This window comes from Phyllobates terribilis, unplaced genomic scaffold (assembly GCF_046119375.1).
Source record: "Phyllobates terribilis strain yellow unplaced genomic scaffold, ASM4611937v1 Scaffold_3__8_contigs__length_932513732, whole genome shotgun sequence".
Lineage (NCBI taxonomy): Eukaryota > Metazoa > Chordata > Amphibia > Anura > Dendrobatidae > Phyllobates > Phyllobates terribilis.
Window position 1 is genome coordinate 686,020,830 of NW_027362763.1, and position 25,822 is coordinate 686,046,651.

A 25,822-nucleotide genomic window follows, 5' to 3' on the forward strand; every position below is an offset into this window, starting at 1 on the left:
TTCATTGTATTATAACTGGTTCTAGAGTTTAGGGTGGACAACAGATGGGTTTTCCTGCTATTGGCTTCCTCCCTTCTCCTTAATATGGGCATTAATCACCACCTAATAACAGCACACATGGCCTATGGTGTGTTATACCCCTATCTCTCTTTTTCCCATCGAACCCTCTACAGCTCTGTCTTCTGATTCCTTTTCTTCTCCACCTCTCACCTCATGGTTTATCAGTCTCGACTCCCTTGCATTGTCGATCCAAGATCAATCTGGGTAGCCTTAAGTTTTGCTCATTTAATGTAAAGCTAAACTTAACTGGAAAAACAGGGCAAATTGCTTACTCCAACCACAAACAACGAGTTTTAGTTCTAACGATCCAAGAGACCTATTTTCGATCCGACTCGGTTCCTAATTGTATTTCCAAATATTATTCGACCATGTTTCCACAATAGCAACCATGATTCCAAATCTAAAGGGGTGTCAGTGGCCTTCCACAAATCATTTCACCTTTAGTTCTACATTCCCCTATTGATCACTTAGACAGATATGTCTTTATGCAAGTATCCTGGCCCTCCAGTAGCTTCGCAATTGCTAAAGTGTATTTTCATAATCCGGGCCATCAGAAATTTAGCTCCGATTGTCGGAAGTTTCGGAAGAGTTTTCAGGTTCCTCTCCTATGATATAGGGTGGTAATTGCAATTTACCTATTAACTCATCAGTATATGTATCTACAGGTAGGTCCTTTCATCCTGTCTCATCCATAAAGAGAATCAAAAGACAAATACACAGCATGAGGTTGGTTGATGTATTATTATTATTTATTCTTAAAGTGGCATTAATTCCATGGCGCTTTACATGTTTAAAAGGGGTATACATAGCAAACAGCAAGTACAATAATTTGAGCAAAAATGAGTCGGCGATTGGTACAGGAGGAAAGAGGACCCTGTCCGCGATGGCTCACAATCTACAAGGGATGGGTGAGGATTAGTGATGAGCGAGCACTAAAATGCTCGGATACTAGTTACTCGGGTTGAGCAAATTGGAATGCTCGAGTGCTCGGTCCGAGTAACGAGCCCAATGTAAGTCTATGGGAAACTTGAGCATTTTTCCGGCGGCTACCCCCGGCGGTCTGCAGAGGGCCTAAAAATTGCCCAAATCGATGGCAACAGTGCCCAAGTGACATGGGGACAACATGGGGAAGACCCTTGGAAGCATTTCTGACTCCCAGGTCACTGCTGTCAACAACGTTGTCACAGGTATTATGCCACTTTTACAGACTCACAATAAAACATGCAAAAACGAAACCAAAATGGATTTTCCTGAGAAATATGTTAAAGAACATCCTTTCCAGGGTAATGACTAGCAAATCGGGCAAAATGAATAACCAAAAACAAAAATGCTCCTCCACACCTTGGGCTATGTTCAGACGTAGCATTTTTTATGCGTTTTTGCACTTTTGCATTGTTTTCAACCAAGACAAATGCATTCACCGGGAAATGTAATATTAACATTTTACAACCTTATCTGGCCATGTGGTGTGTGACACATCATCAGACACATGCATACAGTGCTGAAAATACATGGGAACAGCATGGATAAGACAACTGGAAGCATCTCTGACTCCCAGGTCACTGCCTAAAGGACCGCCTAACCACAAACGCATGCTCAAGTGAATGTGGCCAGGGACAGTACGGAGCCAGTCCACAGCTTGTCGGTGAGTTGTATTTCACCACAGCCATATTTTTTAACTTGGTAAAAGGACTGACTTTTGGGAAACCATATCTACTCCAGCTGTCATTTCTCCATCACCAGGTTCCGCCCATTGTCACACACGACCATGCCTGGCTGTATGTTAAGCGGTGAGAGCCACAGGTCAGGCTGCTGTGTTACCGCTTTCAACAACTCTGCAGCGGTGGGCGGTTTGTCACCTAGGCATTAAGCATGTTATCTTCAGTACAGCCTGTTGCTGCTTGGCTTGCTGCAGTGCTTTCAGCTTCTGACTGATGTGGTCTTTCGGAGATGGAGGCCGAACTGGAGGAGGAGGTGCAGGAGCTAAACAATGTGATTACATTGAGGTTACATTGGCGACTTGACTTTGTTTTTTATACTAAAGAAAGATCCTATTGTGTTTTTTTTACGTTATTTTTTAAGACAAATGCATTCACTGAGAAATGTAATTTTAACATTTTACAACCTTATCTAGCCATGTGGTGTGTGACACATCATCAGACACATACTGTTTTATTTGTGATGGAGGGACTCTGAAAGTCACAAACCTATTTTTATATTGCTATCAGGCGGCCCTTACTATTCTTAAAGGGCCAGCCGTTGGCCCTCGCTATTGTTAGAGAGCCATCAGCCGGCTATGCTTTGTTTTTCCCATTATTAACGAGTAGGTCTCCTATACTGTTATTGCGTATGCAGTGACTGCAAGGGCTGCCAAAAATTTGGAGGCACTCCAATGCCCCTTGCAAGAGACGTAGAGGTCAGAGAGCCTCCTAAAAACAATCTTCCCATTATTAGGAAGTGGGTCTCCCATAGTGTTTGCCTATGCAGTGAAGCAATGGCTGCCAAAAATTTGGAGGCACTCCAATGCCCCTTGCAAGAGACGTAGAGGTCAGAGAGCCTCCTAAACACAATCTTCCCATTATTAGGAAGTGGGTCGCCCATAATGTTTGCCTATGCAGTGAAGCAACGGCTGCCAAAAATTTGGAGGAACTCCAATGCCCCTTGTAAGAGACGTAGAGGTCAGAGAGCCTCCTAAAAACAATGTTCCCATTATTAGGAAGTGGGTCTCCCATAGTGTTTGCCTAGGCAGTGTAGCAACGGCTGCCAAAAATTTAGAGGATCTCCAATGCCCCTTGCAAGAGAAGTAGATGCTGTATGTTGATATGGTACAAATGATATGGTGGTGGAGGATGAGGATGCGGAGAAGGAGTAGGACAAGAGCAAATAGACAAAATCAGGAAGCGTGTGAAGACAGAGGTGCATGGAAGTAGAGTTAGACCTCCCCAAAATAAGACACTGTAGTTGAGTTTATGTTACGCTGCTATCATTCGGTGGTGTTGAGAAGTCTGGCCCAACCCAGCCCTTGTTCATTTTTATAAGAGTGAGCCTGTCAGCATTTTCAGTTGACAGGCGAATGTGCCTATCAGTTATAATTGTACCGGCGGCACTAAAAACCAGCTCTGACAAAACGCTAGCGGCAGGGCAGGCCCAGATCTCCAAGGCGTAGAGAGCCAGTTCATTCCACGTATCCAGCTTGGATACCCAATAATTATAAGGCATAGAAGAATCACGGAGGATGTTGGTACGGTTGGCAAGGTACTCCCTCACCATCTTCCGAAACTTTGTACTCCTTGTGAGAGTATCCCCCGCTTCAGGGCCTGTGCGATGGGAGGGTCTGAGAAAACTGTCTCAGAACTTTGACAATGTTCCCCTGCCTTTGCTGGATTGCATTTGGGGCTCTCTCACCTGTACTTCTTGGTTGTCCAACGGACTGTGACCTCTGCCGCCAGCGTTTTCAGATGAGAATTTTTTCACTAATTCCGCAACAAGGGCCTTCTTGTACTGCCCCGTTCTATAAGGCCTATCCTGCAAATGAATAAGAGACATAAAGTTCTCCCTGAAGCATGGGTCTAGAAGCGTCACCAACCAGTAATGACTGTCATGAAAAATTTGGACAATGCGAAGGTCATGGGAAAGGGAGCGTAACATACCATATGTGCCAGACTGCAAAGAGGCAAGATTTCCATGTCCTTACCAAGAGCACGTCTCACCATGCTCTCCTCCTCATCCCCCTCTTCTTCCTCCTCCTCCTTCCTGTCCTCAGGCCATCCAAGCTGAACAGATGGTATGGCAGTTGTGCAGGTAGTACCGTCTATAGCGCAGGAAACTAGCTCCTGTTCTTCCTCCTCCTCCTCTTTCTCATTGTAACTCAATCCATGATATGGGATGATATCAGGCTGGGCTGTGTGTAATCACCCTGTATGGTTCCTTGCTCCATCTCATGCAATGCATCCTCTATAATTGAGAGCAGAGAGCGTTTCAGAAGACAGAGAAGCTGGATGGTGATGCTAATTATGGCGTCATCAACGCTCACCATCTTGGTGGAGTCCTCAAAGTTTTGGAGGATGGTACAGATGTCTGACATCCATGTCCACTCCTGAGGTTTTATGTGTGGAGTCTGACCTGAATACCGATGGCCTTGTTGATGCAGGTAGTCAACAACTGCCTTCTTCTGCTCACAAATCCTTCCCAACATCTGCAATGTAGAGTTCCCACGCGTGACGTTTGCTTGAGACAGTGCTGCAGTGCTTCCAGCTTTCGACTGATGTGGTCATTTCAGAGATGGATGCTGAAGAGAAGGAGGTGGTGCAGGAGCTGTAGAATGTGGAGGCAACCTTGATTGACCCAGGGCCCGCAATCCTCAGCATCGGGAAAACGTGTTCCTTCCCAAGGTCCGACTGGGTCCCGGCTTTCACTATGTTAACCCAGGGTGCCATCATCGAGATGTACTATCCCTGCCCACAAGCACTTGTCCACGTGTCCGTGGTTAGTTGGACTTTCGCAGTAACTGCGTTGTTGAGGGCACGGCTAATGTTGTGGGACACGTGCTTGTGTAATGCGGGGACGGCACACCGAAAGAAATAGTGGCGGCTGGGGACCGAGTACCGAGGGATGGCCGTCACCATGAGGTTGCGGAAAGCTTCCGTCTCCATGAGTCCAAAAGGCAACATTTCGAGCGCCAGCATTCGTGAAATGTGTGAATTTATTAGTGTGGCCTGTGGGGCGTTAGCTGCATATTTGTGCTTGTGTTCCAAGGACTGGGGTAGGGACAGCTGAATGCTGCGCTGGGACAAGGACGTGGACGTGCTTGCTGATGATGCTAGTTGAGAGTGCTCAACGACAGGTGCAGGGTGGGAGGCATCTTGGCATGCGCCATGGACAGGGGATTGGTGTGCATGTGACTCGCCCCCTGGGCCGTGGGGCACTCGGATCCGGGCAATTAGAGAAACGATGGGAGTAGTAGTGGCAACCCGGTTCCGTGGCTCAGGGTGGTCAGGCCAGTGGTAGTCCGTTATGTACTGATGTTTATGTCCGACTACGCCACCCGTGGATTGCGGTTATTAGGAACCGCCGCTGCATGCAGACCGCTGGGGCTGATGAGGTGTGCAGCTATGGTAGTGTGACTCCCCACGGGAAGAGTGCGGCCCCAGGGCAGTATAGTGAATGTTGGGAGTGATGGTAGTGCAGGTCCCGGTGCTGATAGTGCTGGAGGAGCAAGGAGCACACAGACAACAGGTTGCAGTCCAGGGTCTTTACTAAACAGGCAAACTGACCCACAAACAGTCCCGGCTAGGAGGGGACCTGGATGTCTGAGAGCAACGGGGAAATTGGCCCTGGTCAGGGTGAGGGTGTAGGCCTACCGTGCTTTCTGCGCTCCTTCTGGCTATCTCCTCCTGATAGGGTAACAGCCCACGTTTCCGAGCTTTCCGTGTATTCTCTCCTGTATGGCCTGCGACGTGGGTTCCTTTCTGCTCCCAGCCTTGTACGGCTTTACTGGTCCCTTCGGTTGTGGCAGGGCCTCCAGGCTTCTTAGGCCAAGGAATGTACAGTCCCTTGCGGACTGGTTCTCTGCTGGGGGATGTGGAATCCTTCCAGCCTCAGACACCAAAGTCTGGTAAAGCTAAGTCTTTATCTGCCAAGACAGGCTCTCTTCGCCTCTTGTCTCTGGCTTGTGGCTCTCCTCCTGCCACACTTCCTCTTAGGTGCAATCAACTGTCTGTCCCTGCTCCACTCTGGGACACGTCTCAAAGCTGAGACAGGCAATCCAGTTCTCTCTAACCCTGTCCCCAGTACCAGCTTTTATAGGGGCAGCCTGCTCCCCCTACTGGCCTGAGACAGGAGGCATTGCATGCTAATGTTCCCCTGACCAGAGAACCTCCCCCTTGCTCTCAGACACAGCTTTATTTACACTTGTGGCATCCAGGTAGGGTGACACACATGCACAACTGTGGAACAAGCAGTGGTGTCACCCGCAGACACTATTGCTGGACCCTGGGGTTCGGCCCACTTAGTCGGGTGCTTTCCTGCCATGTGCCTGATCATGCTGGTGGTGGTTAGGCTGCTAGTTTTGCTACCCCTGCTGATGCTGGCCTGGCAGATGGTGCAAATGGCCTTTTTGGGGTTATCGGCAGAGTCTTTAAACAACAACCAGACTCGGGAAGATCTAACAGTTGTACTGGCAACTTCCGTCGTGTTGGTGTTATGAGGAATTCCTTCCCGCCTTCAGTCTGTAGACACCACACTGCCTCTTCCTGCCTGGTGTGGTGCTACGCCTCCCTCAGTGTGCTGCTGTCCTCGCTCTGCATGTAGCCTTGCCTGGTTTGGTCAGTGACTTCATCGCCCACCACCTCATCTTCCACTTCTGCACCCTGGTCCTCTTCCTGACTTTCTGGCAACTGTTTCTCATCATCATCCACTGTGACAGTTTCCCTCCGTCACCTTCATGTGACCGTGGCTGCTCAAATATTTGGGCATTGCTACATGCGATCTCCTCTTGCCCCGCTTCAAGTGGACTGGGCGAGAGGCCCGAATCTATAAATGGAAAAGTGAATAGCTCTTCGGAGTGTCCACGTGTGGGATCAATTGTCTCCAGGCACTCGGCATGTTGGGAGGAAGGAGGTTCAGGGTGAGGAATATGCAGTCCAGACTCACAGCTACTGAGACTTGACCGTGTGGAAGACAAGGTGGTGGTGATGGTGGCTAAGTGACTGGAAGCATTATCTGCTATCCAACCAATAACATTTTGACACTGCTCTATGTTCAATAGTGGTGTTCTGCGGTCCCCTATTAATTGGGACAGAAAGGTCGAGCGAGAAGATGTGGGTGTGTTGTGTTGCGCACTTTCAGCTTGCCCACGGCCTCGACCTCATCCTCTGCATGCACCATCATCACCATCACGTTCACTTCCCCATCCCCTGCCACGCGTCTTGCCCATTTTAAATGGAGGACAATATTTTCCACTTTCACTACAAATGGCTGGATTTGAACCACAGTGATATGTGATACGTGTGATGGAAAACCACAGTTTTAAATAGCTGGCCTGTAGGTTACTATTTTTCACAGCAACCTCGTTTCAATAACTTCACTGACACACTGCAACAAAATTTAAATGGAGGCCTGAAATGCCTGAATTTGGAACACACTTATCTATGATACGTGTGACGAAAACCACAGTTTTAAATAGCTCGCCTGTAGGTTATTATTTTTCACAGCGACCTCGTGTCAATAACTTTACCGACACACTGCAACAAAATTGTAATTGAGGCCACAAAAAAATCTGTCTGTATTCCGCTGTGGCAACAAGCAAATGGAGGGGAAAAACAGTGTTCTCTGAATTGCTTTTTAACCAAATAATCAGGATTAAGATCAAAAAAATAATTATCCCTGGCACCTGATACCTGGGGCTATTTGTAGAAATATCCGGAACAGAAGCAGCAGACAGAACTGCAATGGAGCCTCTTGTGCTGTATGCATTGCAGTCTGCCACAAACACTGCCTGCCTGCCTAGCTCTGATATATATGTATACTGCTCAAAAAAATAAAGGAAGCACTCTAATAACACATCCTAGATCTGAATGAATGAAATATTCTCATTGAATACTTTGTTCTGTACAAACTTGAATGTGCTGACAACAAAATCACACAAAAATCATCAATGGAAATCACATTTATTAATCAATGGAGGCCTGGATTTGGAGTCACCCCCAAAATTAAAGTGGAAAAACACACTACAGGCTGATCCAACTTTGATGTAATGTCCTTAAAACAAGTTAAAATGAGGCCCAGTATTGTGTGTGGCCTCCACGTGCCTGTATGACCTCCCTACAACGCCTGGGCATGCTCCTGATGAGGTTGCGGATGGTCTCCTGCGGGATCTCCTCCCAGACCTGGACTAAAGCATCCGCCAACTCCTGGACAGTCTGTGGTGGATGGAGCGAGACATGATGTCCCAGATGTGCGCAATCGGATTCAGGTCTGGGGAACGGGCGGGCCAGTCCATAGCTTCAATGCCTTCATCTTGCAGGAACTGCTGACACACTCCAGCCACATGAGGTCTGGCATTGTCCTGCATTAGGAGGAACTCAGGGCCAACTGCACCAGCATATGGTCTCACAAGGGGTCTGAGGATCTCATCTCGGTACCTAATGGCAGTCAGGCTACCTCTGGCGAGCACATGGAGGGCTTTGCGGCCCCCCAAAGAAATGCCACCCCACACCATTACTTATCCACTGCCAAACCGGTCATGCTGAAGGATGTTTCAGGCAGCAGATCGCTCTCCACGGCGTCTCCAGACTCTGTCACATCTGTCACATGTGCTCAGTGTGAACCTGCTTTCATCTGTGAAGAGCACAGGGCGCAGGTGGTGACTTTGCCAATTCTGATGTTCGGTGGCAAATGCAAAGCGTTCTCCACGGTGTTGGGCTGTGAGCACAACCCCCATCTATGGACATCGGGCCCTCATACCACCCTCATGGAGTCGGTTTCTAACCGTTCGTGCAGACACATGCACATTTGTGGCCTGTTGGAGGTCATTTTGCAGGGCTCTGGCAGTGCTCCTTCTGTTCCTCCTTGCACAAAGGCGGAGGTAGCGGCCCTGCTTCTGGGTTGCTGCCCTCCTACGGCCCCCTCCACGTTTCCTGGTGTACTGGCCTGTCTCCTGGTAGTGCCTCCAGCCTCTGGACACTACGCTGACAGACACAGCAAACCTTCTTGCCACAGCTCGCATTGATGTGCCATCCTGGATGAGCTGCACTACCTGAGCAATTTATGTGGGTTATAGAGTCCGTCTCATGCTACCACGAGTGTGAAAGCACAACCAACATTCAAAAGTGACCAAAACATCAGCCAGAAAGCATTGGTATTGAGATGTGGTCTGTGGTCCCCACCTGCAGAACCACTCCTTTATTGAATGAGTCTTGATAATTGCCAATAATTTCCATCTATTGTCTATTCCATTTGCACAACAGCATGTGAAATTGATTGTCAATCAGTGTTGCTTCCTAAGTGGACAGTTTGGTTTCACAGAAGTTTGATTTACTTGAAGATATATTCTGTTGTTTAAGTGTTCCTTTTATTTTTTTAAACATTGTATATATATGTTGTGGAATACCTAGACTAGCAGGACGTTCAATGGACCCTCTTGCTATATGCACTGCAGTCTGCAACATACACTGCCTGCCTGCCTAATTCCTGCTAGCACCACTGATTATATGCAGCTGGATTAGTCCTCAGAAGGACTGTTAACTCAGATTGATATTATAGATATATGTTGTGGAATACTTATGCTAACTCTAAACAAGCAAATCTCTCCCTGACGCAGCAGCACCTCGCCCTACTCTTCCTGATTCCATGGTAGACTGTGACGAGCATAGCGGTGCCCAGTCTTATATACACCTGATGATGCTGTGCGGCCAGCCAATCACTGTAATGCCACAACCAACATGGCTGCGACATTACAGTGTGTGGCAGGCAATCGCTGCACGTTCATTGGCTCTCTAAAGAGCGCCAAACATGCAGGGAGTGGACCTGAGCTCCCGCCCGAGCAACCAGGAAATATTTGCAGCGCACTGAGCATCTTGAGCAGTGAGATGCTCGGGCGAGTACCGAGCAGTGGTGAGCACGTTCGCTCATCACTAGTGAGGATACAGTAGGTGAGGGTAGAGCTGGTCATGCATATATTTTTGATCTGGATTCGGCAGGAACTGGAAAAGGCTTGGATATGAGGTTGAAGGAGAGATCAGAGTCAAGGGTTACCCCGAGGCATCGAGCTTGCGGGACTGGGGAGAGTGGACAGCCATTGACTTTGATGGATAGGTCAGATGGGGGGATTGAGCGAGATGGGAGAAAGATGATGAATTCAGTTTTATCCATATTAAGTTTTAGGAATCTAGCAAAGAAGAAAGATGAAATAGCAGACAGGCAGTGTGGGATTCTGGTTAGTAAGGAGGTGATATCAGGTCCAGAGAGGTAGATATGTGTGTCATCAGCATAGAGGTGATACTGAAAGCCGTGAGATACTATGAGCTGATCGGATGGGTCAAGGGATGGCTTTTTGAGGATGGATGTGATCGAGGCATGTTTGAAGCATGAAGGGAAGACACCAGTTGTTAGTGACAGGTTGAAGAGATGGGTTAGGGTTGGAATGAAGATTGTGGTAAAATTTGGGATGAGGTGGGACGGGATTAGGTCAAGTTCACAGGTGGTGAGATGTGACTTGTAGAGTAAAGAGGAAAGTTGATATTCTGTGAGAAGCTGGTTTTGGAAGAGGAGAGTTGAGTAGATATGAGGAGGGGCTGTGGGGACTTATGGCAAAAGCTTTGTCTGATAGTATCAGTCTTCTGCTTGAAGAATGAGGCAAAGTCTTCAGCTGAGATGAGTGGAGAGGGAAGAGTTTCTGGAGGACGGAGGAAAGAATTGAAAGTACTGAATAGCTGTTTAGGGTTGTAAGACAGGGAGGATATGTGAGATGAGAAGCATGTTTGTTTTGCTTCAGTTAGTGTGAACCTGAAAGTAGTGAGGGCTTGTTTGAATGCGATGAAGTGCTCGTTGGAGTGGGACCTTTTCCATCTCCGCTCAGCAACCCTGGAAACCCATCTCAGTTCTTTTGTCAGGCTGGTGTGCCAGGGTTGTCTGTTGATTGTGTGAGCTTTGGTATGTATGAGGGGGGAGACCAATTCAAGACCTGCAGCTGTTATGGTGTCAGCATCATCTGCATCGTGTAGGGAATTTATGTCTGTAAGAGGGAGGAGGGATTCAGAGAGTGAGTGTAGGTTGAGGTATTTGAGATTTCTGCGAGGGTGTGCTAGTTTTTGGATGGGGGATTGTGGACCTGGAGAGGAGAGGGGAGAGAATGTGAGTAAGTTGTGGTCAGAAAGAGGGAGAGGGTAGTTAGAGAGGTTGGATAGGTAACAGAGGCGGGTGAAGATGAGGTCCAGTGTGTGTCCATCTTTGTGAGTGGCTGCGGAAGACCATTGAGTAAGGCCAAAGGAGGAAGTGAGGGATAGAAGCTTGGAGATAGATGAGTGGGAAGTGTCAATGGGGTTGTTGAAATCGCCCATGATGATAGTGGGGATGTCAGCGGAAAGGACGTGAAGTAGCCAGGTGGTGAAGTGGTCTAAGAAGGTGGTGGCTTTCCCTGGGGGCCGGTAAATGACAGCCAGTTGGAGTTTGGAGGGGGGTTAAATGCTCACGCAGTGCACTTCAAAAGAGGGGAGAGTAATGGAGGGTGGCAGTGGGATATGTGAGAGGGAGCAGTTGTCTGACAGGAGAAAGCCAACTCCTCCACCATGCATGCTGCTGGGATGGGGGGTGTGGGAAAGGTGGACCTGGAGAGGCTGTGTCAGAGGGGGTGAGCCAGGTTTCGGTGATGGCGAGGAAGGAAAGTTTATTAGTAATGAAAAGATCATGGATGTAGGAAAGTTTGTTGCAGATGGAATGAGCGTTCCATAGAGCTCCTGTTAGTGGGACTGGGGAAGTGGGGGCAGGGCGGATGGGTATAAGGTTAGAGAGGTTGCGCAAATATGTGCTAGATCTAGGATGAAAGGTAGAAGTGACTGTGGGGTTGTGGTGGGGGAGGGCAGGACTTGGAGAGATATCGCCAGCAGTGAGGAGGAGCAGAGAAAGTGTTAGCAGGTGGGAGCAGGAGAGGGCATGAGGTGGCTGTCTGTGCTTAGAGATGCAGGATTGTATGTTGAGGAATAGTTCTGAGGAGGAGGTGAGATAGATTGGGGAGGATGGAGGAAGAGATGACCAGTTCCTTACTAGGTGTAGGGATTAGGGGGGTTAGTAGAAAGTGAAGGATTATAGAGGAGAGATTGAAAACAGACAGGAACATTGTTTACTGTGACTGAGTATACAGTCACCTTCAGTTCCCTTCAGGTTCAATTCAGGTCTAATTCTGAGCTGTATATTTCTGCAATACACTTCTATGCTACTCTGGCAGACGACGTCTTGCAGATGTCCAGCTCACAAATATATTTGCTACAAAGTGCAGGCAGCTGATAAACAGAGGGGAGTGGCCTCTGCTCATCTATTTCAGATAATTAACACTGGGTCAGATGCAGGATATTTAAGCCAGAGTAAACGCAGATTGTGCGTTTGGAAGCCCAGGCACTGAATCTAAATGAGCAGCTGGCAACACTAAGATCCATAGACAATATGGAAAGGAGTCTGCTGCTCACTGAGCAGCTGCTCACTGGGGTAGATGTGGGGGAGGATGTTAATATGGAGCTGCACGACAGTGAGGCAGCTAGCTGGGTGACAGAAGGCGGGGTAGAGGGAAGAGTGCCAGGGAGGCTAGTCTTGATCTGGTACGCCCCAATAAGTTTGCAAAGTTGGAAGATGAGGGGGATGTCATTACAGTGGTAGCACTTTTGCAGCAAGGCATGTCCTCTGAAAGCCAGAGGAGTGTCAGTTCTAGTAAGGGGGGAAATAGGAGAGCAGGGCAGGCCAGGCAGGTGCTGGTAGTGGGGGATTCAATGATTAGGGGAACAGATAGGGCAATCTGTCACAAAGACAGGGATCATCGAACAGTGTGCTGCCTACCTGGCGCTCGAGTCCGGCACATCACTGATCGAGTTGACAGATTACTTGGAGGGGCTGGTGAGGACCCAGCGTTCATGGTGCACATTGGCACAAATAACAAAGCTAGAGGTAGGTGGAAAGTCCTTAAAGATGATTTCAGGGAATTAGGCTGCAAGCTTAAAGCAAGGACCTCCAAGGTGATATTCTCTGAAATACTGCCTGTACCACGTGCCACGCCAGAGAGGCAATGGGAGATTAGGGAGATAAATAAGTGGCTCAGGAAATGGTGTAGGAAGGAGAGGTTTGGGTTCCTGGAGAACTGGGCCGACTTCTCAGTTGGCTACAGGTTCTAAGCTAGGCATGGGCTGCAGCTCAATAGGGAGGGTGCAGCTGTGCTGGGGGAAAAAATGGCTAGAAGGTTGGAGGAGTGTTTAAACTAGGGATTGTGGGGGAGGGTATTCATTTTATAGATGGGGAAGATAGTGCAGATAGTGACCTGGGCACAAATAAAGAAATTGGGGGTGGAGTTAGAACAGTCAATATAGTAAGAAGGAATAGAGGTACAGAGAGATACATAAAATGCATGTAATGCCAGAAGCCTCACCAAAAAAATGGAAGAATTAGAATTAATTTTGTTGGAAAAAAAATATGACATGGTGGGGATATCTGAGACATGGCTGGACAAGAGCCATGACTGGGCTGTTAATTTACAGGGCTTTAGTCTGTTCAGAAATGACAGTAAAAACAAGCGAGGGGGTGGGTGTTTATATGTAAAATCATCCTTAAGACCCATCTTACGTGAGAATATATGTGAATCTAATGAAATTGTAGAGTCCCTGTGGGTGGAGATAAGAGGAGGGGAAAAAATAATAAATTAGTGATAGGGGTTTGTTATAAGTCTCCAAAAATAATGGAAGCAGAAGAGAATATCCTCATAAAGCAAACAGATGAAGCAGCAACTCAAGAAGTCATTATTATGGGGGACTTTTACTACTCTGAAATACATTGGGGAACAGAAACCTGTAGTTCCAGAAAAGGTAATAGGTTTTTGACAACTATGAGAGACAATTACCTTTCACAACTGGTTAAGGACCCAACAAGAAGGGAGGCACTGCTAGACCTACTATTAACCAACAGGCCAGACCACATATCAAATATATGAATTGGGGGTAACTTGGGTAATAGTGATCACAAAATAATAAGCTTTCATGTATCCTTTAATAAGATGTGTAGTAGAGGGGTTACAAGTACATTAAACTTCAGGAAGGCAAATTTCCAATGGTTGAGAGATGATCTTAGTGCAATAAACTGGGACGATATTGTGAGAAATAAAACTACACAAATCAAATGGGAGACATTTGTTAGCATCCTGAATAGGACCTGTGCACAATATAAACCCTATGGGAATAAACATGCTAGACATAGGAGGAAACCACTATGGCTAAATAGAGCTGTAAGGGGCGCAATAAGTGACAAAAAGAAAGTATTTAGAGAACTAAAGCAAGTAGTTAGTGATGAGGCATTAAATAAATATGTAGGGCCCCGAGGGTTCGGCCGCTACAGGGGTATTGCACCTCTGCCAGAGGTGTGATATTCCTCTCCCGGGTAAGGATGGAGTGTGGACCCGGGCTCGGTAGGTTTCATGCACCCCATTTCCGGGAGACAGCTCAACGGTGCTCCCATTAGACAGTAATGCAGGCACGACAGACCATGTCCCTGGCTGGAGTGGGGAGGGGGGGAGGAAAACCCAGTGATGTAGGAGCAGGAGGGGACAGTCTCTGGGCATAGGTAGGAGCCCATTGGTTGCAAGTCACCTGGGCTCATACACAGAGGGGGAGGTATATAAGGTGGCACCATCTTAAGACAGACAGACAGTGAGTTAGGTGAGTTGAGAAGAAGAGGAGTTCAGCCAGAGAGGGCTGACAGGGAGCTGTGGCTCAGTCTGGGCCCAGCTCCACGAGGCAGGCCTAGAGTGAAGGCCTGGGCCAGAAGGAACAGAAACAGAAGGAACAGAAACAGAAAGGAACAGAAACAGAAAGAGAAGTACCCAAAGTGTAGAAAGGCCCAGAGACACGAAGGCAGAAGGAACCCTAAGGACCCAGGAGATTGCGGGTGACGGGTTGGCAGAACAGGGTTCCGGATCCCAAGTTGGTAGAGGCGACTAATCCTTAACCAAGAACCAGAGGTCGTGATCATCTCTTGGTGCGACCCCTCGCTACACCTACTTGAAAGGCACACCACATAGGGTCAGGGAGGTGAGCACGAAGCCCTCCCAAGAGAAGGCCCGCGGGAGCTGGACAGACTTAGTCTCACTGGTGAGGCACGGCCAGAGAAAGGAATAGAAGGGAGACCTGTGCCACACTCTGGAATTGCCTGGGGGTTGACCGAGCCCCCGCACCTGGTGGACGCAGCACGGCTTGGGCAGTCATTGTCGGTGGAGTGACTTGAAATATAAAGAACTGTGAGTAAAGAACTTGAACTGCAACCCCACGTCTCTGTGCTTCATCGCCGCACCAGCACTACTAGTGCTGGGACGCCCGTGCACCACCACTCCCATCATCCACATTCCCTGCCCTGAGGCCATACTCTTCCCGTGGGGAGTTATCCGATCTTTAGCTGCGCATACCACACCAGCCTCAGCGGACTGCCTCGCAGCGGCGGTACACCCTGACCGCAATTCACGGGTGGCGTAGTCGGACAATTAACCTAAAACCCATAAAAGACTGCCACAGGTTTGACCACCCTGAGCCACGGGACCAGGTCGCCGCCAAGGAGACTACAACCCCCAGAGACCCGGCTCCGGGTATCCCACACACGTGCACGCTAGGCCCAGGGGGCGCGTCAAATACATAAAATTAAATAAATACTGTAAAAACCAAATCAAGGCAGCAAAGATTGAGACAGAGAGACTCATTGCCAGAGAAAGTAAAAATAATCCCAAAATGTTCTTTAACTACATAAATAGTAAGAAATAAAAAAATTATAGTGTTAGCCCCCTTAAAAATAGTCTGGGTGAAATGGTGGATGAGGATGAGGAAAAAGCCAATATGCTAAATCATTTTTTTTTCAACAGTATTTACACAAGAAAATCACATGACAGAAAACATGATCAGGGATAACAAAAATTCTCCATTAAATTTCACTTGCTTAACACAGCAGGAAGTACGGCGGCGTCTAAAAATCACTAAAGTTGACAAATGCCAGGGCCCAGATGGGATACACCCGCGAGTACTGCAGGAATTAAGTAAAGTCATAGATAGACCATTATTTTTAATCTTCAAAGATTCCATAATAACAGGGTCTGTACTGCAGGACTGGCGTATAGCAAATGTGGTGCCAATATTCAAAAAGGGGACAAAAACTGAACTTGGAAATTATAGGCCCATAAGCTTAACCTCTACTGTGGGTAAAATCCTGGAGGGTTTTCTAAGAGATGCTATATTAGAGTATCTGAAGAAGAATAACCTCATGACCCAATATCAACATGGGTTTACGAGGGACCGTTCCTGTCAAACTAGTCTGATCAGCTTTTATGAAGAGGTAAGTTCCGGACTGGACCAAGGAAATGTAATGGATGTTGTGTATATGGACTTTTCAAAAGCTTTTGATACGGTTCCACTCAAAAGGTTGATACATAAATGAGAACAATGGGGATAGGGGAAAATATATGTAAGTGGGTTAAGAACTGGCTCAGTGATAGGAAACAAAGGGTGGTTATTAATGGAACACACTCAGACTGGGTCTCAGTTAACAGTGGGGTACCACAGTGGTCAGTATTGGGCCCGCTTCTTTTTAACATACTTACTAATGACCTTGTAGGGGGCATACAGAGTAGTATTTCAATATTTGCAGATGACACTAAACTCTGCAGGGTAATCAATACAGAGGAGGACAATTGTATATTACAGGAGGATCTATGTGTTAAATATTGATTACGGATATTCATTTTATTCTTAATTCTGAATTCTGTACCATACATTGGATAAGATTAAATCAGCCATCATGCTAGGGTCTCTAGATGACATGCGCTATTTGTGTATTTTTAGTTCAGTACCATATACAGAAGAACAGGTGCTATGGGGGGGCCTATAAAAGCACATGTTAGAGACAGGGGGGGGTTTGCCATTCCACAGGACACAGGATGAGGATCCGTGTGTAAAACAGCTGCTAATGTTGGCCCAAGGAGACACATTCTTTATCCGGGCACATAGTGTCATCCACAAACACACTGGACACAGACAGACGCAGTCTTCCATCCATGATCCCAGGAAAAGATGGGTGAATCTCAACTATTAAGCTAATTATGGACAAATGGACAATCACTCTGTAACCATTTAACTATTATATATAATTACTGAAATCATTCATTTTAATGGACAACCCGAGAATAAATCGATACATTTTTTTCATAAGAATATCGTGATATTGATACTTTGATCAATCGCATCTGATAAGACGTTCTCAATAGAAAAATTATACGGAAAGAAGTATTTTTTTACATTGGCGAGCCTTAGCCAGTCCTGATTTTTCGTGTTTGCAAGTGAATTTCCTTCTAGAACAAAGGGGTGAGAAAAGACACGAGATGAGCTGAACAGCTGTTGTTCACGTGTCAGGAAATCCATTAACTTTGGCACAAGGATCAGAAAGAACCTACATATTGAGGACTGATATATTCTCCAGATGGATTGACAGGCATCAGAGGTACTACAAGGAACAGATCAGACGAGTTGAGGATAATATGTGCTGATCATCAAAAACTAAGAAATATGAACATAAACAAAATATGGATATAATTTTTTCTTTTGCTAAACAAAGTAAGATTCACTTCAAAGTTAATGACGAAACTGACTTAGATGTTTTGTGGCTTAATTTATATAGCGAATGTGAATTGCAGAATTTACAGTTAAATTCTAAGTTGGTATCTTTTCATAGAGACAAAGAAAAATTGAGAAATATTCTACAGTTGGTAGATGCATTTTATAGTTTTGTGTTAGAGAAGTCTAAGCAGGACAATTGTGTAGAAGTAGTGTCAAATGGTGATACTGATTCTGACTGTAATGTGGAAATTGAGCAAGAAGTAAGACACGTGTCTGTAACTGAAGGTGACCTTGGGTCTGACGAAGAAACGGACATACAAAAACCTGACATGGGAGGAGACATGATTGACATATGAGAAACTGACTTATTAGGTGATTTGGGAGGAGACATGAGTGATGTAGGAGGAGCTGACGTACAAGGGCCACTAAAAATAGCAGAAAACTTAGAAACTACCGAGGCCCAGCTTCAAATTAAAGTGAGGAAAAATTTGCTAAAATTATACAAAATCATGCCAAAATATGTCAAAATCCATGTCTGTAGAAATTCAGAGATATTTGAGAGCTTTGCTGATAAGTTTGATTTATCCAATGAGGATAGGAATCAATTATTTAAAATGTGGATTCCTGTGACATTTTCCAGACGTTTAAATTGAATGCCCTATGAAAATGACTCTCCTAATGAATGGAAAAATGATTCGGACAGATTAAAATATTTGATTGATTGTGCCACAAAGGATTTCCCCAACATAGATCATCTGCAAAATTTAAGAATTGGTAGGAAGGAATGTACATATACATTCATGTCCATATTTGAACGGTTGTACAAAGCTCTCATCAAAAATGGAAAATTACAACAAATGATAACCACTTTTGTACAAAAATTCAAATTCTTAAATCCAGTATCTTGAGTTATTGTGAAAAGAATCTCTATTTAAATGTGCGCAGTTGCTTGATTTTGTTAGAAAACATGAAAATCGTGAAAAGAAAATAAATCAAACTAAATTTGTAAAACCAGAAAAGGAAAAATATCAAAAGCCAATGAATTGTCCTCAAAATGAAATCTATGAAATATGCAGATTTCATATATGTTATAAGCCATATCAGATGATTCAAAAGTCAATTTATTCACAGAAAGAGTTAAAACTCAGTCAGAACTGTGACTCTCTAAAAAGGAAAATGGATAGAAATATGTATTTTCTAAACAGAGCTTTTCTGGAGTTTTTTGACAGAGACATAAGATTTGTTTTAGGGAGTGGCTAAGGAAAAACTGTAATTATATGTTGTATCAAAGTGTTATACAATGTATCATTAGTTATTTATTATTTTATACAGTAAAATTGTGAAGTTATATAGTTTCTGCTAGTTATATATATAATCTGCTAGTTCATATATACAGTACAGACCAAAAGTTTGGACACACCTTCTCATTTAAAGATTTTACCGTATTTTCATGACTTTGAAAATTGTACATTCACACTGAAGGCATCAAAACTATGAATTAACACATGTGGAATTATATACTTAACAAAAAAGTGTGAAACGTCTGAAAATGTCTTATATTCTAGGTTCTTCAAAGTAGCCACCTTTTGCTTTGATGACTGCTTTGCACACTCTTTGCATTCTCTTGATGAGCTTCAAGAGGTAGTCACCGGAAATGGTTTTCACTTCAAAGGTGTGCCCTGTCAGGTTTAATAAGTGGGATTTCTTGCCTTATAAATGGGGTTGGGAAAATCAGTTGTGTTGTGCAGAAGTCAGGTGGATACACAGCTGATAGTCCTACTGAATAGACTGTTAGAATTTGTATTATGGCAAGAAAAAAGCAGCTAAGTAAAGAAAAGCGAATGGCCATCATTACTTTAAGAAATGAAGGTCAGTTCGTCCGAAAAATTGGGCAAACTTTGAAGGTGTCCCCAAGTGCAGTTGCAAAAACCATCAAGCGCTACAAAGAAACTGGCTCACATGAGGACCGCCCCATGAAAGGAAGACCAAGAGTCACCTCTGCTTCTGAGGATAAGTTTATCCGAGTCACCAGCCTCAGAAATCGCAGGTTAACAGCAGCTCAGATTAATAGAGACCAGGTCAATGCCACACAGAGTTCTAGCAGCAGACACATCTCTACAACTGTTAAGAGGAGACTTTGTGCAGCAGGCCTTCATGGTAAAATAGCTGCTAGGAAACCACTGCTAAGGACAGGCAACAAGCAGAAGAGACTTGTTTGGGCTAAAGAACGCAAGAAATGGACATTAGACCAGTGGAGATCTGTGCTTTGGTCTGATGAGTCCAAATTTGAGATCTTTGGTTCCAACCACCGTGTCTTTGTGCGACGCAGAAAAGGTGAACGGATGGACTCTACATGCCTGGTTCCCACCGTGAAGCATGGAGGAGGAGGTGTGATGGTGTGGGGGTGCTTTGCTGGTGACACTGTTGGGGATTTATTCAAAATTGAAGGCATACTGAACCAGCATGGCTACCACAGCATCTTGCAGCGGCATGCTATTCCATCCGGTTTGCGTTTAGTTGGACCATCATTTATTTTTCAACAGGACAATGACCCCAAACACACCTCCAGGCTGTATAAGGGCTATTTTATCAAGAAGGAGAGTGATGGGGTGCTACGCCAGACGACCTGGCCTCCACAGTCACCAGACCTGAACCCAATCGAGATGGTTTGGGGTGAGCTGGACTGCAGAGTGAAGGCAAAAGGGCCAACAAGTGCTAAGCATCTCTGGGAACTCCTTCAAGATTGTTGGAAGACCATTTCCGGTGACTACCTATTGAAGCTCATCAAGAGAATGCCAAGAGTGTGCAAAGCAGTCATCAAAGCAAAAGGTGGCTACTTTGAAGAATCTAGAATATGGGACATATTTTCAGTTGTTTCACACTTTTTTGTTAAGTATATAATTCCACATGTGTTAATTCATAGTTTTGATGCCTTCAGTGTGAATGTACAATTTTCATAGTAAAAAAAAATACAGAAAAATGTTTAAATGAGAAGGTGTGTCCAAACTTTTGGTCTGTACTGTATATATATATATATATATATATATATATATATATATATATATACATATACAGTACAGACCAAAAGTTTGGACACACCTTCTCATTTAAAGATTTTTCGGTATTTTCATGACTTTGAAAATTGTACATTCACACTGAAGGCATCAAAACTATGAATTAACGCATGTGGAATTATATACTTAACAAAAAAGTGTGAAACAACTGAAAATATGTCTTATATTCTAGGTTCTTCAAAGTAGCCACCTTTTGCTTTCATGACTGCTTTGTACACTCTTGGCATTCTCTTAATGAGCTTCAAGAGGTAGTCACCGGAAATGGTTTTCACTTCCAGGTGTGCCCTGTCAGGTTTAATTTCTTGCCTTATAAATGGGGTTGGGACCATCAGTTGTGTTGTGCAGAAGGCAGGTGGATACACAGCTGATAGTCCTACTGAATAGACTGCTAGAATTTGTATTATGGCAAGAAAAAAGCAGCTAAGTAAAGAAAAACGAGTGGCCATCATTACTTTAAGAAATGAAGGTCAGTCAGTCCGAAAAATTAGGCAAACTTTGAATGTGTCCCCAAGTGCACTTGCAAAAACCATCAAGCGCTACAAAGAAACTGGCTCACATGAGGACCGCCCCAGGAAAGGAAGACCAAGAGTCACCTCTGCTTCTGAGGATAAGCTTATCCGAGTCACCAGCATCAGAAATCTCAGGTTAACAGCAGCTCAGATTAGAGACCAGGTCAATGCCACACAGAGTTCTAGCAGCAGACACATCTCTGCAACAACTGTTAAGAGGAGACTTTGTGCAGCAGGCCTTCATGGTAAAATAGCAGCTAGGAAACCACTGCTAAGGACAGACAGCAAGCAGAAGAGACTTGTTTGGGCTAAAGAACACAAGGAATGGACATTAGACCAGTGGAAATCTGTGCTTTGGTCTGATGAGTCCAAATTTGAGGTTTTTGGTTCCAACCACCGTGTCTTTGTGCGACGCAGAAAAGGTGAACGGATGGACTCTACATGCCTGGTTCCCACCGTGAAGCATGGAGGAGGAGGTGTGATGGTGTGAGGGTGCTTTGCTGGCGACACTGTTGGGGATTTATTCAAAATTGAAGGCATACTGAACCAGCATGGCTACCACAGCATCTTGCAGCAGCATGCTATTCCATCTAGTTTGCTTTTAATTGGACCATCATTTATTTTTCAACAGGACAATGACCCCAAACACACCTCCAGGCTGTGTAAGGGCTATTTGACCAAGGAGGAGAGTGATAGGGTGCTACGCCAGATGACCTGGCCTCCACCGTCACCAGGCCAGAACCCAATCGAGAAGGTCCACAGAGTGAAGGCAAAAGGGCCAACAAGTGCTAAGCATCTCTGGGAACTCCTTCAAGATTGTTGGAAGACCATTTCCGGAGACTACCTCTTGAAGCTCATCAAGAGAATGCCAAGAGTGTGCATAGCGGTCATCAAAGCAAAAGGTGGCTACTATGAAGAACCTAGAATATAAGACATATTTTCAGTTGTTTCACACTTTTTTGTTAAGTATATAATTCCACATGTGTTAATTCATAGTTTTGATGTCTTCAGTGTGAATGTACAATTTTCAAAGTCATGAAAATACAGAAAAATCTTTAAATGAGAAGGTGTGTCCGAACTTTTGGTCTGTACTGTATATATATCTACTATATATATATATATATATATACACACACTTGTATGTAGTAGAGATTGTGTATTATTGTATTTATATATATATTTATAGTAATAATTAAAATATTAATTAATAAATTAGAACCTCATATGTAAATTAAAGTAGCAATATTTTGAATTACATTAGAACCAATATATGTATAAGATATTTAAATAATTCTGTTTCTGTATGAATTTGATATTTAATTTTATTTTTTATGTTTACTTACAGTTTTCATTACAAAGCAGGATTTGATCAAAGAACTCTAAAATGGATTTATTTCTTTTATTCACACAGGAAGTTGGGAAAAAAATGCATGATTTTATGTGTATAACATTTTAAAATAATAACAATATAACTAGTTGAACTATGTTATGTGTAACACTTATTAATTGTTTATTTTGTGTTTTATAACTAAAGTAACTTTATTTGATGACGTGTGACAGCTGCAGCTTTTGAACTTTGAGCAAATAATATAGAATCCCATTCATTCTATTTTCGGCTGACATAACTTAAAATAAGGGTAGCCAGTAAAAAAAGAATCTGAGATATTTCTACTTTTGCAAGTCAAGAGCATTTTCTTTTCAAGCGTCTTAAATTTCAGGAAAATCTTATATTATATTATATGTACTTGGGGACATATTCAAAGAAACATTAATTATATTTCTTTAATAGTTTACAATACATTGATAATTAGGATACAAAAATTTTGGGTTAAATATATATATATCTATACCTTCATATGTGGAATGTTTGAGTTGAATGAATCTGTGACAGTGAGAGTGAAATGTGATGAATTTATGAGCAGCTGCTAAGTGTGATTTGTGTGACAGAGGTCTGATCTCATGTATGCTAGGAAAAAAAATGTTTCTTTATGTGAAGGTACAAAAATATATTTAATTCTGAGAAAATTATGATACATAATTAATAGTGATGAGCGAGCACTAAAATGCCCGGGTACTCGTTGCTCGGGTCGAGCACATTGGAATACTTGGGTGCTCGACCCGAGCAACGAGCCTAATGTAAGTCTATGGGAAACTCAAGCATTTTTCAGGCGGCTCCCCCCGGCAGTCTGCAGAGGGCCTAAAAATTGCTCAAATCGATGGGAACTATGCTCAAATGACATGGGAACAGCATGGGGAAGACCCCTGGAAGCATTTCTGACTCCCAGATCACTGCTGTCAACAAGGTTGTTAGAGCATTATGCCACTTTTACGGACTCACAATAAAACATACAAAAACTAAACCAAAATGGATTTTCCTGGGAAATATGTTAAGGAACATCCTTTCCTGGGTATTGACTTGTATATAAGGCAAAATAAATAACCAAAAACAAAAATACTCCTCCACACCTTGGGCTATGTTCACACGTAGCAATTTTGATGCGTTTTTGCACTTTTTCATTGCTTTCAACCAAGACAAATTCATTCACCAGGAAATGTCATTTTAACATTTTCTAACCTTATCTGGCCATGTGGTGTGTGACACATCATCAGACACATGCATACAGTGCTGAAAAGACATGGGAGCAGCATGGGGAAGACCTCTGGAAGAATCTCTGACTCCCAGGTCACTGCCTAAAAGTGTGCCCATCATAAGTGATCCTTGGCGAATGCGAAGATGCCTCCCGCCATGCACGTGTCGTTGCAGACTTGCAACAATCACCGTCCACGTCCTTGTCCCAGTGCAGTGTTCAGTTGTCCCTACCCCATTCCTTGGAATGCAAGCGCAAGTATGCAACCAGCCACCCCCCAACCCACAGGCTGCAATACTATACTGCCAAATTTTTGACAGCTGCTTGCACTTGAAATGTGGCCTTTTAGGCTCGTGGAGGCGGAAGCTGTCCACAATCTTATGGCAGCGGCGACCGGGTATCCATACTCGGTCCCCAGCCGCCACCATTTGTCCCGGTGTCGTCTCCACCTTCCACAAGCACGGGTCCCACAACATTACCCGTGCTCTCCCCAGTGCACTTACTGGGAAGGACCGCCTAACCACAAACACGTGGACAGGTGACGGTACGGAGCCAGTCCACAGCTTTTTTTGCTGAGTTGTATTTCACCACAGCCATATTGTTTAACTTGGTGAAAGGACTTGGGAAACCATATCTACCCAGCTGTCATTTCTCCCAGGAAGTCCTCTAAAGCTGCTTTCACTTGAAATGTGGCTTTTTAGGCTCGTGGAGGCGGAAGCTTTTCATAACGTCATGCAGGCGGCGGCCGGGTGTCCATACTCGTTTCCCAGCCACCACTGTTTCTCCCAGTGTCGTCTCTGCCTTCCACAAGCACGGGTCCCACAACATTACCCGTGCCCTCCCCAGTGCACTTACTGGGAAGGACAGCCTCACAGCAAACACATGGACAGGTGAATGTGGCTAGGGATGGTACGGAGCCAGTCCACAGCTTTTTTTGCTGAATTGTATTTCACCACAGCCATATTCTTTTTCTTTAGCTTGGTGAAAGGACTTGGGAAACAATATCTACCCAGCTGTCATTTCTCCCAGGAAGTCCTCTAAAGCTTCTTTCACTTGAAATGTGGCCTTTTAGGCTTGTGGAGGCGGAAGCTTTTCATAACCTCATGCCGCCGGCGGCCGGGTGTCCATACTCGGTCCCCAGCCGCCACTGTTTCTCCCAATGTTGTCTCCGCCTTCCACAAGCACGGGTCCCACAACATTACCCATGTCCTCGCCAGTGCACTTACTTGGAAGGACCGCCTAACCACAAACACGTGGACAGGTGAATGTGGCCAGGGATGGTATGGAGCCAGTCCACAGCTTTTTTTGCTGAGCTGTATTTCACCACAACCATTTTCTTTAGCTTGGTGAAAGGACTTAGAAAACCATAACTATCCAGCTGTCATTTCTCCCAAGAAGTCCTCTAAAGCTGCTTTCACTTCAAATGTGGCCTTTTAGTCTCGTGGAGGCGGAAGCTTTTCATAACCTCATGCCGACGGCTGCCGGGTGTCCATACTCGGTCCCCAGCCGCCATTGTTTATCCCGATGTCATCTCTGCCTTCCACAAGCACGGGTCCTACAACATTACCCGTGCCCTCCACACTTACTGGGAAGGACCGCCTAACCACAAACACGTGGACAGGTGAATATGGCCAGGGACGGTACGGAGCCAGTTCACAGCTTTTTTTTCTGAGTTGTATTTCACCACAGCCATATTCTTTAGCTTGGTGAAAGGACTTGGGAAACCATATCTACCCAGCTGTCATCTCTCCCAGGAAGTCCTCTAAAGCTGCTTTCACTTGAAATGTGGCCTTTTAGGCTCGTGGAGGCGGAAGCTTTTCATAACCTCATGCCGGCAGCGGCCGGGTATCCATACTCGGTCCCCAGCCACCATTGTTTCTCCCGATGTCGTCTCCGCCTTCCACAAGCACGGGTCCCACAACATTACCCGTGCCCTCCCCAGTGCACTTACTGGGAAGGACCGCCTAACCACAATCACGTGAACATGTGAATGCGGCCAGGGACGGTACGGAGCCAGTCCACAGCTTTTTTTGTGGTCCCTCACAATCAAATCCTCTGGTGGGCCCAATGTTCTTCAGTCTGACATTGCTTCTCGATGAGAGTTGTATTTCACCACAGCCATATTCTTTAGCTCGGTGAAAGGACTGGCAAAGAGCGAAACCGTATCTACTCTGGGTGTCATTTCTCCCAGGAAGTCCTCTAAAGCAGTTTTTTCAGAAGCAATGTCAGCCGGTCCAGCATCAACTCGCACT